The sequence below is a fragment of the Oryx dammah genome, unplaced genomic scaffold, assembly GCF_014754425.2.
Source record: "Oryx dammah isolate SB20612 unplaced genomic scaffold, SCBI_Odam_1.1 HiC_scaffold_18, whole genome shotgun sequence".
NCBI classification, from domain to species: Eukaryota; Metazoa; Chordata; class Mammalia; order Artiodactyla; family Bovidae; genus Oryx; species Oryx dammah.
Genome location: NW_024070202.1, coordinates 73235218 through 73249236, shown reverse-complemented (window position 1 = coordinate 73249236; position 14019 = coordinate 73235218). Strand labels below are relative to the sequence as shown.

At 39.3% G+C, this 14019-nt stretch overlaps 1 protein-coding gene and 1 pseudogene across 1 annotated transcript in view; both read right to left on the bottom strand.

Moving 5' to 3' along the window:
- Window positions 1–14019, bottom strand: part of ZNF804B (zinc finger protein 804B) — a 562747-nt gene that overhangs the window by 473421 nt on the left and 75307 nt on the right. The gene's annotated exons all lie outside the window — the stretch shown is intronic.
- On the bottom strand, window positions 862–2386 carry LOC120877462 (annotated as a pseudogene).

The window sequence follows — 14019 nt, the reverse complement described above, 5'->3', positions numbered from 1 at the left end:
GTCAAGGCTGTATATTGTCACCCTGCTTATTTAACTTATATGCAGAGTACATCATGAGAAACGCTGGACTGGAAGAAACACAGGCTGGAATCAAGATTGCTGGGAGAAATATCAATAACCTCAGATATGCAGATGACACCACCCTTATGGCAGAAAGTGAAGAGGAACTAAAAAGCCTCTTGATGAAAGTGAAAGAGAAGAGTGAAAAAGTTCACTTAAAGCTCAACATTCAGAAAACATCCAGTCCCATCACTTCATGGGAAATAAATGGGGAAACAGTGGAAACAGTGTCAGACTTTATTTTGGGGGGCTCCAAAATCACTGCAGATGGTGACTGCAGCCATTAAATTAAAAGACGCTTACTCCTTGGAAGAAAAGTTATGACCAACCTAGATAGCATATTCAAAAGCAGAGACATTACTTTGCCGACTAAGGTCCGTCTAGTCAAGGCTATGGTTTTTCCTGTGGTCATGTATGGATGTGAGAGTTGGACTGTGAAGAAGGCTGAGCACCGAAGAATTGATGCTTTTGAACTGTGGTGTTGGAGAAGATTCTTGAGAGTCCCTTGGACTGCAAGGAGATCTAACCAGTCCATTCTGAAGGAGATTAACCCTGGGATTCTGTGGAAGAAATGATGCTGGGGCTGAAGCTCCAGTACTTTCGCCACTTCATGAGAAGAGTTGACAAATTGGAAAAGACTCTGATGCTGGGAGAGATTGGGGGCAGGAGGAGAAGGGGACGACAGAGGATGATATGGCTGGATGGCATCACGGACTCGATGGACATGAGTCTGAGTGAACTCCAGGAGATGGTGATGAATAGGGAGGCCTGGCATGCTGGGATTCATGGGGTTGCAAAGAGTCGGACACGACTGAGCGACTGAACTGAACTGAATTGAACTGAAAATCAAAAAACCAACCATCTACCATCTATCATGGTTTTCCATTTTTGGCATTACAACTACTCCAGTGTGTATTTTATTTTCACTTTTTAAGTTTCATTTTTAATTTATGGCCTTTAATAGGCTTGAAATGTTTCCATTACTTAAGATTTCAAGCTTACATTTTTTTTCTCTTAGCTGATGACCAACTCCTTCAGCTAGATTATGCATCTATTTAGAAATTGTCTTGATACATTTTTTAAACTTCCCTTATTTTTGGTAATGATAGAAGGTTTTATGCCCATGAATTATCTCCGTCCAAGAATAGAATAAAATCTTCTCTAAGAGACACCAGTTTACTTTTTTTGCAATTGAGATTAAAAATCGTAATCTTGGCATAAAGAGTTGCACATGAGAAGATGTAACAGCTTCTGTTAACATATCTGATTTTAAAATAATAAACATCAATTAACTAAGACAATGATCACTGTAGTTTTGTTCAAGAGGGACAGAACAATGAAAGTTCAGGGGTGTTTTTTTCTATATGTGCATGAATTCCTTTTTTTTTTTTTTAAAGAAACAGTTTCTCTCAAACTTATTTCTATTTTATTTTCTATTTTAAAGTCTGAATGAATCACTTCAGGCTACTCAGGCTTGTATCTGTCAATTCAGTGACCTGAGCAGTATGGGATGTAGACCAGTCTTCAGTGATAGGCTGAGCACCCTCACCTGCCATAGGCACTGCTGAACTGGCCCCAGAACATCTGAACCTCTAGATACCTCTGTGATCTCAATTGAATAGCAGTTAACTCAGGTGCTGGACCAGCCTATTAACCCCAAACAGTTCCTGCTTGGTCACTCTGCCTTTTCAGCAGTGGCTCATTCTTGCTTTTCAATCTCTTCAGGCTCTCTGTAGAACTAGAGATGAGGTGTGACCTCCTATGATGTTACTCCCATGGAAATGGTACCACACATGTGCAGAACCTCCTGGGCTAGCATCCACCACTCAGATCCACTGAGTGAGCTCCCTTGTTGCTGCCTAGGATGGCAATGTCCACAAAGTGCAGAAGAGAGTCTGTTACACAGAGCAAGGTGGGCAGGTTAGCATAAGACATCCCTCTGAGAGGCTGGTGGTCTAATGGGATCAGTAACCTCCCAAAGGTTGTTCTCAGAAGGCTAGCAGTTCCCAGAAGGCTGTCTGGATCTGGTGAGTGAAGGTTCCAGAAGTGAAACAGCCAGCAATATGAGTAGCTCTAGTGGCAGCAGCAAACATCAGCCCCACTCTCTGGTCAGTATTCCTGGAGGAAATTGACATCAGCCAGGTTTTTCACGGGAACAATGGCATAAGCTTTCAGCGGAAGCTTCCCTCAGATTTTCTTCAGATTTATGATGTAAGACATTATCACCTTTCCTTTTGTAGATGTAGTGTTCCATATGGAAGTCAAGATCCATGCCAGCTCAGAGGAGTCCCACTATAAGGAATTTGAGGACATCCCCTTCCTTCATTCATTGGACACCAAGGGCACTGGACGTTGTGAAAGCTCCCCTTAAATCATGACAAGAGCCCAGAACAATGCACATGAACCCCTATCTAGGTAGCTCTGTGCACAAAATATTGCTGTGGAACTTCATGGAAAGTAGGTGCCTTCCATAGATATCAACATTTCATTATATATTGTTCTAGGACATTCTACATGTTAGCATTCCATCATATATTTTGTCAAGACTTTTAAAATATTTATTCCCCAAAGCTACATTTCTGGTAACCCAAAGTACAAGGATCTAAGAAACCAAATAAAGAAAAGCAAACTGATAAACAGAACATCTGAGGTCAAATTTCAACATAATGTTTTGTCAAATCTACTTTACTGTGGGACAATTTAATAATTTTTAATTAAACTTATTCAAACTAAGAAAAAAATGAAGACAGCTCACCTATTTCTCTCACCTTTCACACCATGCCTCTGGCAACCACTAATCCATTCTCTGTATCTAAAAGCTTGTTTATTCTTTATTATTTAGATTCCATATAAAAGAAAGATGATAGTGTACTTGTCTTTCTCTGAGTTATTTCCCTTAGTATAAAACTCTCAAGGTCCATTCATGCTGTCACAAATGGCAAGATTGTATCATTTTTATGGCTGAATAATATTACAATATATATAATGATATATGTATGTATATTATAGTTTCCTTACCTACTCGTCCATTGATGATAGATACTTTGTTTTCATATCTTGGCTATGGTAAATAATGATGTAATGAACATCATGGGGGTGCAAATAGCTTTTCAAATTAGTGGTTTTGTTTCCTTCACGCAAATACCCAAAAGAGGAACTGCTGTATCATATGGTAGTTCTGTAATATTTTTTTGAGAAAGCTCTAGACTTTTTTCCATGGTGGTTGCACAAATTTAGAATCCCATCAACAGTACTTGAGGGTCCCCTTTCTCCATATTCTCTTGAGTATTTTTATTTTTAGTTTTTAAAATAGCCACTCTAACAGGTATGAGACGGTACCTCATTGTGGTTCCAATTTGTGCTTCCTTGATGAGTAAAGATGTAGAGCAACTTTTTACTTGCCTGTTGGCCATGTGAAAGTCTTCTTCAAAATATATATATATAGTTAGATCTTTTATCCATTTTTAAATTGAATTGTCTGGTTTCTTCTTTGAGTCCTATGAGTTCTTCATAGATTCCAGATATTAGCCTTTTCTCAGATACATGATTCACAAATATTTTTTCTCATTCATAGTTTGCCTTTTTGTTGATGGTTTCCTTTGTTATACAGAATCATTTTGGTTTGTTGTAGTCTCATTCATTTTATTTTTGCTTTTGTTGCCATTACTTTTGGTGTCAAATTCAAAAAAGAAAAAACTCATGTCCAGGACTAATGTTAACATGCTTACAGCCTATGCATTTTTAAAATATATTTTATGGTTTCAGGCTTTACAGACTATGTTTCCTTCTATGTTTTATAGTTTCAGGCTTTGCATTCTAGTATTTAATTCTATTTAAAATTTTTGTGTATGGTATAAGATAGTGATCTACTTTCATTCTCTTTCATGTGTCTGTCTAGTTTTCCCAATACCATTTATTGAAGAGACTATAATTTCCCCATTGTATATTCTTTGCTCCTTTGTTGTGAATTAATTAACATACATGCATAGATTTATTTCTGGATTCTCTACTGTGGTCTGTTGATCCATGTGTCTGTTTTTATGCCAATAACATATTGTTTTAATTATATAGCTCTGTAGTATAGTTTGAAATCAGAGAGCATGATGCACCCAGCATTGTTCTTCTTTCTAAACATTGCTTTGTTATCCAGGATCTTTCATGGTTTTATATAAAACTTAGGAATGTTCATTCTTGAATTTGTATATTGCTTTGGTAATAGGAATCTTTAGATTAGATCACAATATAGGCTATATTCCTCTGTAATTTTTATGTTATTACAATTGCATTTTGTTAAAGGATAGTTATAAAGAGAATTTTGTGCGTAATTTTTCTTATTTAAAGACTTTTTGCACAGAACTGACACTTTCAATACGTATCTATAATATGTGGAGCTCAAATTATTTCTGATTATAGCCTCCCATTTAAAGGTAAACTTCAAATGACTACAGCTCACTGGTATATGTTAAAAAGTAAGTAGATGCTGAAAATTAGCCCCACTCATAGAGAAGACCTTTTTCAAAAATTAGAAGACCTGATTTTTTAAAATTGTTTTACTTACCTGAAAAAGTCTGACCTCACTATCTTAATAGTGTTTCTGGCAGAAAAAAATTCAGCAATTTTGATGTACCTGTGGAAATGTTTTAAATGTAAAACAACAAGGAACCTGGACCTAGCCCTACTCTAATCACTAAACTGTGAGGTTCCCTGGTATCAGATGGTAAAGAATCTGCCTGCAGTGTGAGAAGCCTGGGTTTGCTCCCTGGGTTGGGAAGATCCCCGGAGAAAGAAATGGCTACCCACTCTAGCATTCTTGCCTGCAGAATTCCATGGACAGAGGAGCTTACAATGGGGTCACAAAGAGTTAAGACAGAGTGACCAACACTCTCACTTTTCTGAGTATCTCTGGTTCTGTTTCCTTACCCAACCGAGATAAACTCACAAATGTAGAATCAGCTATTCTCAAACTTCTTTTTTTAATATTTTTGGCTCTTATTTTACAAATAGCAGAGACTATCTGAGAAACTTGACCTTCTTACATTAGATGAATAGAATTAAAGCTCTCCATTAAACTAATGATAAAACAGACATTTAAATAGAATGGCAAGATACTTTTTTCATATTATTAGCAAAAATAATGAAATTGAAACTACATTGGCCTCCTAGACCAGTCTTTTTGAAACCCTTAAACTCTTTCCAGATTCTTTATTTGTCTAAAATCGCCTAGGGGCTGAATGCTTACATTCCTAATTTTAATACCTTAGCAACATACCCTGCACATGTAATCACCTAATTTTTTTAAAAATTTAACTGAAGTACCTCAGTTAATCCTCACTGTCACCTTAAAAGATAAGCTGTTTTCAATCCACTTTATTGATTAAGAAAATAGGATCAGAAAGGTTAAGTAATTGCCTTGAAATCCCAAGGACTGTACATGACAAAAGTAAGATTACACTGTCAGATCGTGTAAAGTTTAAAAAAAAAAAAAAGGTGGATAACTAATTACAGAGGTGATCCTTTTTTCCTTGAAATCCTTGAAAAGTTTTAATTTTACACTATCAGTAAAATGTTTTCTTGAGAAGAGGAAGACAGCTGATCCAAAGAAAGCAGAAAGGAAACACTGAAAGGAAGATAGGAAATTGAGATTTGAAAATTTGCATTACTTGAGTCTAAATTCACAGGAGGTTAAATTAAAGCATCAAATACAAATTGAGTTTAGCACTAAAAAGATACACTGAGATACTTTCAAACTGATAGTCCAGCTGAAACCCTTCAGAGTTCATATCTACCCATTGAGTATAGATCTCATGTTAAGTGCTCTTGCTACAATAAAATTTTAAAAAAAAAATTAAAGGAAAAGGTAAATGGCTAGACCAGATGTAGAACAGCCCTGCCTCTTCAATCTGACTATGAGATCTGTTCCTAGGGACAAGATGGTAGGAGAAAGTTAATATTTTTGTCCATATTGTTTTGTTCTGCTTTCCCCCAGGTAAAAAGCAGGTGGAAGGTTAGGCTGGGTTCAGCCTAGAAGAAATTTCAACAGCAGTGACTGAAGTCAATAACACTTAAAATGACTGAGGATAAATTGAGAAAGTAGCACTGACATATACACATTACCATGTGCTAAGTCACTTCAGCCATGAAGTGAAGTCACAAAGTCATGAAGGGTTGCAACTCTTTGCAACCCCATGGACTGTAGCCCACAGACTCTTCTATCTCCTCTATGAGATTCTCCAGGCAAGATACTAGAGTGGTTGCGTTTCCTACTCCAGGGGATCTTCCAGACCCGGGGTCGAACCCTAGTCTCTTATGTCCCCTGCTTTGGCAAGCGGGTTCTTTACCACTAGTGCCACCTGGGAGGCCCCACACTACCATGTATAAGACAGATAACTAGTATGAAGCTGCTTTTTAACACAGGGAGCCCAGGCTGGTGCTCTGTGAAAGCCTACAGGGGTGGGATGGGAAGGGGAAGGAAAGCTCAAGAGGGAGGGGTATCAGTTCAGTTCAGTCGCTCAGTCATGTCCAACTCTTTGCGACCCCATAAATCGCAGCACGCCAGGCCTCCCTGTCCATCACCAGCTCCCAGAGTTCACTCAGACTCACACCCATCGAGTCGGTGATGCCATCCAGCCATCTCATCCTCGGTCGTCCCCTTCTCCTCCTGCCCCCAATCCCTCCCAGCATCAGAGTCTTTTCCAATGAGTCAACTCTTCGCATGAGGTGGCCAAAGTCCTGGAGTTTCAGCTTTAGCATCATTCCTTCCAAAGAACACCCAGGGCTGATCTCCTTCCAAATGGACTGGTTGGATCTCCTTGCAGTCCAAGGGACTCTCAAGAGTCTTCTCCAACACCACAGTTCAAAAGCATCAATTCTTCGGTGCTCACTCAGCTTTCATCACAGTCCAACTCTCACATCCATACATGACCACTGGAAAAACCATAGCCTTGACTAGACGGACCTTTGTTGGCAAAGTAATGTCTCTGCTTTTGAATATGCTATCTAGGTTGGTCATACATATATATATATATATATATATACACACACACACATATGACAGACTTCTACTATTACACAGCAGAAATCAACACAATATTGTAAAGCAATTATCCTCCAATTAAAACAAAATGACTGATAAAGAAAATGTCAACACTACAACACTATTTTTAATACAAACACTTCTCTTGAATTTTTGTGAGACCAAGATGATCTGAGTTCTAATTACAGATTGAGAGTGAAGGGAAGAAGAAAAACATATGAAATTCTAAATTAGTGAATTTTTAGTGATTTAATAATTTAAGTAACTTTATAGCAAATGTGTAAGATAAATTTCAGTATTTATGGGATGGGAAAATACAAAACAATTTTTACTGATGGGTTTTCTGGGTAGAAACAGTGTAAATTTGGGCTAAAATACAAAACCATTGCCTTCTAGAGAACCCATGGCAAACTTCATAAATTAATCGGAGAAACAGAGTTCTACCTAATATTCATGGCAAGCCAATAAGTTCTACATATAATGATGGGTAAAAGAAATGAATTAATTAGAAAGAGTATTTCTTTGGGTGTATAAAGACTGATAACAATAATTATAGATATTTTAAGATTTATACAACATAAAGAGCAAAAACAAAATTAAAAGACACAACTAGAGCAGAGAAAATTGACATGTATGATAGAAAATTTGTCATTTTACATTCGAACAGCTTGTAGAAATCAATAAGAAATAATCATTTCAATTTTAAAGGGGCAAAGAACATTAATAGGCATTCCATCATAAGAAAAACACAAATAATTATCTGAGGAAGAAAAGCTTAGAATCCCTGTTAATCAAAGAATTAGAGGCACCTTTCAAGTAAGTTTTTTGTTTTTTTTTTTTTAAATCTCTGATTCTAGTTTTTGGTAAAGGTGCATGCTGTTGAAAACAGTTTAAACTGGAAATATCTCTCAAAATTAAGGGACACAACATGACAAAAACATTTTAAAATGTGCCTACACTTTAACCAAACTACCTGATTCCTTAAAATTTATATTTAGGACATGACAAGGAATCCATTAGGATGTTAACTGTATCATTTTTAATATAAAAATTTGGATATGATCTAAATATTTAATAATCATTGATGGTGTAAATAAATATTGAAGCATGGCTACCAAATAAGGAGTTTACTCTCTAAGATTTAAATAACCCTTGAAATTTGTGGTAAGTCATATGAAAACTTTTACGCAGAGTACATCATGCAAAATAACAGGCTGAATGAATCACAAGCTGAAATCAAAATTGCCCGGAGAAATAAACAACCTCATATATGCAGATAATACCATTCTAATGGCAAACAGAAAAGAGGCACTAAAGAGCTTTTGGATGAGCATGAAAGAGGAATGTGAAAAAGGTGGCTTAAAACTCAACATTCAAAAAACTAAGATCGTGGCACCCAGCCCCATCACTTCATGGCAAACAGACTGGTGGGGGGGGAGTGGAAACAGTGCAGATTATATTTTCTTGGGCTCCAAAATCGCTGCAGATGGTAACTGCAGCCACAAAATTCAAAGGTGCTTGCTCCTTGGAAGAAAAGCTATGATAGACCTAGACAGTGTATTAAAAAACAGAGGCATCAATGTGCCAACAAAGGTCTGCATAGTCAAATTTATGGTTTCTCCAGTAGTCATGCACAGACGTGAGAGTGGGACCATAAATACAGCTGAGTTCCTTGGACTGAAAGGAGATCAAACCCATAAATCTTAAAGGAAATCAAGTCTGAATACTCATTAGAAGGACTGATGCTGAAGCTGTAGCTCCAATACTTTGGCCACCTCATGCAAAGAGCCAACTCATTGGAAAAGACCCTGATGTTCAGAAAGACTGAGGGCAAGAGAAGAATGGGGCAGCAGAAAATGAGATGGATAGATAGCATCACGAACTCAGTGGACATGACTTTGAGCAAACTCTGGGAAAGAGTGAAGAACAGGGAATCCTGGCATGGTGCAGTTCATGAGGTCACAAACAGTCAGACAAAACTTAACAACTTAATAATGAACAACATCTGAAAATCAGAAAAATGAGTAAAATACACGAACAGACAAAAAAGTGAAAATGATGTTTAACCTTATGAAAAGATATTTATTTCATTCCCCAAAGAAGAAATACAAATATAAGCACACTGAAGGTTAAATTTTAAAAAACATATATACATACACACAGTGAGTTTGTGTAAAAATAAAAGCTAGCAAAATCTGAATGAGATCTTTAGTCAAAATTATTGTGCCAATGTCAATTCCTGCTTTTGCTCACTGTACTCTGTGATTATATAAAATGTTATATAAACATATAAATGTGGTTATATAAAATGTTATCAATGGGGGAAGCTAGGCACAGACCACAGAGAAAAATTACTATTTTTACAACTTAATATAAATCTAAAACCATTACAAAATAAAACATTTTTGTAAAGATGTAAAGAAATATTAACATATCAAATTTAAAAGGAAAGATAAAAAGGAATGTGTCAGTTCAGTTCAGTTGCTCAATTGTGTTCAACTTTCTGCAACCCCATTGATTTCAGCACACCAGGATTCCCTGTCCATCACCAACTCATGGGGCTTACTCAAACTCATGTCCATTGTCTCGGTGATGCCATCCAACCCTCTCATTCTCTGTCATCTCCTTCTCCTCCCACCTTCAATCTTTCCCAGTGTCAGGGTCTTTTCAAATGAGTCAGTACTTCGCAGCAAGTGGCTAAAGTATTGGAGTTTCAGGTTCAGCATCAGTCCTTCCAACGAATATTCAGGACTGATTTCCTTTAGGATGGACTGACTGGATCTCCTTGCTGTCCAAGAGACTCTCAAGAGTCTTCTCCAACACCACACTTTAGAAGCATCAATTGTTCAGTGCTCAGCTTCCATTATGGTCCAACTCTCACATGTACATGACTACAGGTAAAACCATAGGTTTGACTAGATGGACTTTTGTTGGCTAAGTAATGTCTCTGCTTTTTAATATGCTGTCTAGGTTGGTTATAGCTTTTCTTCCAAGGAACAAGCATCTTTTCATTTCATGGCAGCAGTCACCATCTGCGGTGATTTAGGAACCCAGGAAAATAAAGTCTGTCACTGTTTCCACTGTTTCCCATCTATTTTCCATGAAGTGATGTGCTGCATGGCGCTGGAGCAGTGGCTGCACGGCACTGGAGAGGCTGTAAGGAGATACCCCATGTCCAAGGGCAAAGGAGAAGCCCCAGCAAGACAGTAGGAGGGGCGAAGTCACATTTAGACTCAAACCCCATACCCACCAGAGATACTCAAAGGGCTCAAACAAACCTTGTGCACACCGGGACCCAGAGACCCCACAGAGACTGAGACAGAACTGTGTTTGAGCATCTCCTGGGGAGGTACGGGTCAGCAGTGGCCTGCCGCAGAGGAAGGGGCTCTGGGTGCAGCAGACTTGGTATGGCATAAGCCCTATTGGAGGAGGTCACCATTAACCCCACCATAGAGCTGCCAGAACTTACACAGGGCTGGGAAAATAGACTCTTGGAGGGCACAAAATGAACCTTGTGCACATCAGGACCCAGGAGAAAGGAGCAGTGACTGCAGAAGAGACTGACCCAGAATTGCCCGTGAATGACCAGGAGTCTCCGGCAGAGGTGTGGGTCTGCAGTAGCCTGCTGTAGGGTTGGGGCACTGAGTGTAGCAGTGTGTGCGTGGGACCTTTTGAAGGAGGTTGCCATTTACCTTCACCATAGTTTGACCCCAAAAGGCAATGAGAAAGAATGCTCAAACTACCACACAGTTACACTCATCTCACACATTAGTAAAGTGATGCTCAAAATTCTCCAAGCCAGGCTTCAACAATACGTGAACAGTGAACTTCCAGATGTTTCAAGCTCAATTTGGAAAAGGTAGAGGAACCAGTGATCAAATTGCCAACATCTCTTGGATCATTGAGAAAGCAACAGAGTTCCAGAAAAACATCTACTTATGCTTTATTGACTAAGCCAAAGCTCTTGTGTGGATCACAACAAATTGTGGAAAATTCTTAAAGAGATGTGAATACCAGACCATCTGACCTGCCTCCTGAGAAATCTATATGCAAGTCAGGAAGCAATAGTTAGACCTGGACATGGAATAACACACAGGTCCCAAATAGGAAAAGGCGTACATCAAGGCTGTATATTGTCACTCTGTTTACTTAACTTATATGCAGAGTGCATCATGAGAAACACTCGGCTAGATGAAGCACAAACTGGAATCAAGAATGCTGGGGAAAATATCAACAACCTAAGATATGCAGATGACACCACACTTATGGCAGAAAGCGAAGAACTAAAGAGTCTCTTGATGAAAGTGAAAGAGAAGAGTGAAAATTTGGCCTAAAACTCAACATTCAGCAAACTAAGATCACGGCATCTGGTCCTATCACTTCATGGCAAATAGATGGGGAAACAGTGGAAATAGTGACAGACTTTATTTTGGGGGGCTTCAAAATCACTGCAGATGGTGACTGCAGCCATGAAATTAAAAGATGTTTGCTGCTTGGGAAAAAAGTTATGACCAACCTAGACAGCATATTAAAAAATGGAGGCATTACTTTGCCAAAAAAGGTCCAGCTAGTCAAAGCTATGGTTTTTCCAGTAGTGAGGTATGGATGTGAGAGTTGGACTACAAAGAAAGCTAAGTGCCAAAGAATTGATGCTTTTGAACTGTGGTGTTGGAGAAGACTCTTGAGAGTCCCTGGACAGCAAGGAGAGCCAGCCAATCCATCCTAAAGGAAATCAGTGCTGAATATTCATTGGAAGGACTGATGCTGAACCTGAAACTCCAATACTTTGGCCACCTGCTGTGAAGAACTGACTTATTTGAAAAGACCCTGTTGCTGGGAAAGATTGAAGCAGGAGGAGAAGGGGACGATGGAGGATGAGATGGTTGGATGGCATCACCAACTCAATGGACGTGAGTCTGAGTAACTCTGAGTTGGTGATGGACAGGGAGTCATGGGGTGCTGCAGTCCTGCTGCTGCTGCTGCTAAGTCACTTCAGTCGTGTCTGACTCTGTGCAACCCCATAGACGGCAGCCCACCAGGCTCCCCCATCCCTGGGATTCTCCAGGCAAGAATACTGGAGTGGGTTGCCATGTCCTTCTCCAATGCATGAAAGTGAAAAGTGAAAAGTGAAAGTGAAGTTGCTCAGTCGTGTCTGACTCTTAGTGACCCCATGGACTGCAGCCTACCAGGCTTCTCCATCCATGGGATTTTCCAGGCAAGAGTACTGGAGTGGGGTGCCATTGCCTTCTCTGTGCTGCAGTCCATAGGGTTGCAAAGAGTCAGACATGACTGAGCCACTGAACTGAAATAGCAGGGAGGGAACACAGCTCCACCCATCAAAGAAAACTGCATCAAAGATTTACTGAGCATGGCCCTGACCATCAGAACAAGACCCAGTTTCCTCTTCAGTCAGTCTCTCCCATTTAGAAGCTTCCATAAAACTCTTATCCTTCTCCATCAGAGGGTAGACAGACTGAAAGTCACAATCACAGAAAACTAACCAATCTGATCACATGGACCACAGCCTTGTCTAACTCAATGAAACTATGAGTCATGCTTTGCAGGGCCACAAAAGATGGATGGGTCATAGGGGAGAGTTCTGACAAAACGTTTTCCACTGGAGAAGGGAATGACAAACCACTTCAGTATTCTTGCCTTTGAGAACCCCATGAACAGTATGAAAAGTCAAAAAGATAGGACACTGAAAGATGAACTCCCCAGGTTGGTAGGTGCCCAATATGCTACTGGAGATCAGCGGAGAAATAACTCCAGAAAGAATGAAAAGACGGAGCCAAAGCAAAAACAACACACAGTTGTGGATGTGACTGGTAATAGAAGCAAGGTCCAATGCTGTAAAGAGCAATATTGCAAAGGAACCTGGAATGTTAGGTCTACGAATCAAGGCAAATCAGAAATGGTCAAACAGGAGATGGCAAGAGTGAACACCGACATTTTAGGAATCAGCAAACTAAAATGGACTGGAATGGGTGAATTTAACTTAGATGACTATTATATCTACTACTGTGGCCAAGAATTCCTTAGAAGAAATGGAGTAGCCATCACAGTCAATGAAAGAGCCTGAAATGCAGTACTTGGATACAGTCTCAAAAACAACAGAATGATCTCTGTTCATTTCCAAGGCAAACCGTTCAATATCACAATAATCCAAGTCTATGCCTTGACCAGTAATGCTGAAGAAGCTGAAGTTGAATCGTTCAGTGAAGACCTACAAGACCTTCCAGAACTAACACCCAAAAGAGATATCCTTTTCATTATAGGGGAAAGAAAGTGAAAGTGAAGTTGCTTCAGCCATGTCCGACTCTTTGTGACCCCGTGGACTGTAGCCCACCAAGCTCTTCCATCCATGGGATTCTCCAGGCAAGAATACTGGAGGGGGTTGCCATTTCCTTCTCCAGGGGATCTTCCTGACCCAGAGATTGAACCCAAGTCTCCCGCATTGCAGGCAGACGCTTTAACCTCTGAGCCACCAGGGAAGATCTCATCATAGGGGACTGGAATGTAAAAGTAGGAAGTCAAGAGATACATGGAGTAACAGGTAAGTTTGCCCTTTGAGTACAAAATGAAGCAAGGCAAAAGCTAATAGTGTTTTGCCAAGAGAAAAAACTGGTCATAGCAAACACCCTCTTCCAACAACACAAGAGATAAATCTACACATGGACATCACCAGATGGTCAATACTGAAATCAGATTGATTATATTCTTTACAGCCAAAGATGGAGAAGCTCTATACAGTCAGCAAAAACAAGACTGGGAGCTGACTGTGGCTCAGATCATGAACTCCTTATTGCCAAATTCAGACTGAAATTGAAGAAAGTAGGGAAAACCACTAGACCATTTAGGTATGACTTAAATCAAATACCTTATGATTATACAGTGCAGGTGAGAAATAGATTCAAGGGACTAGA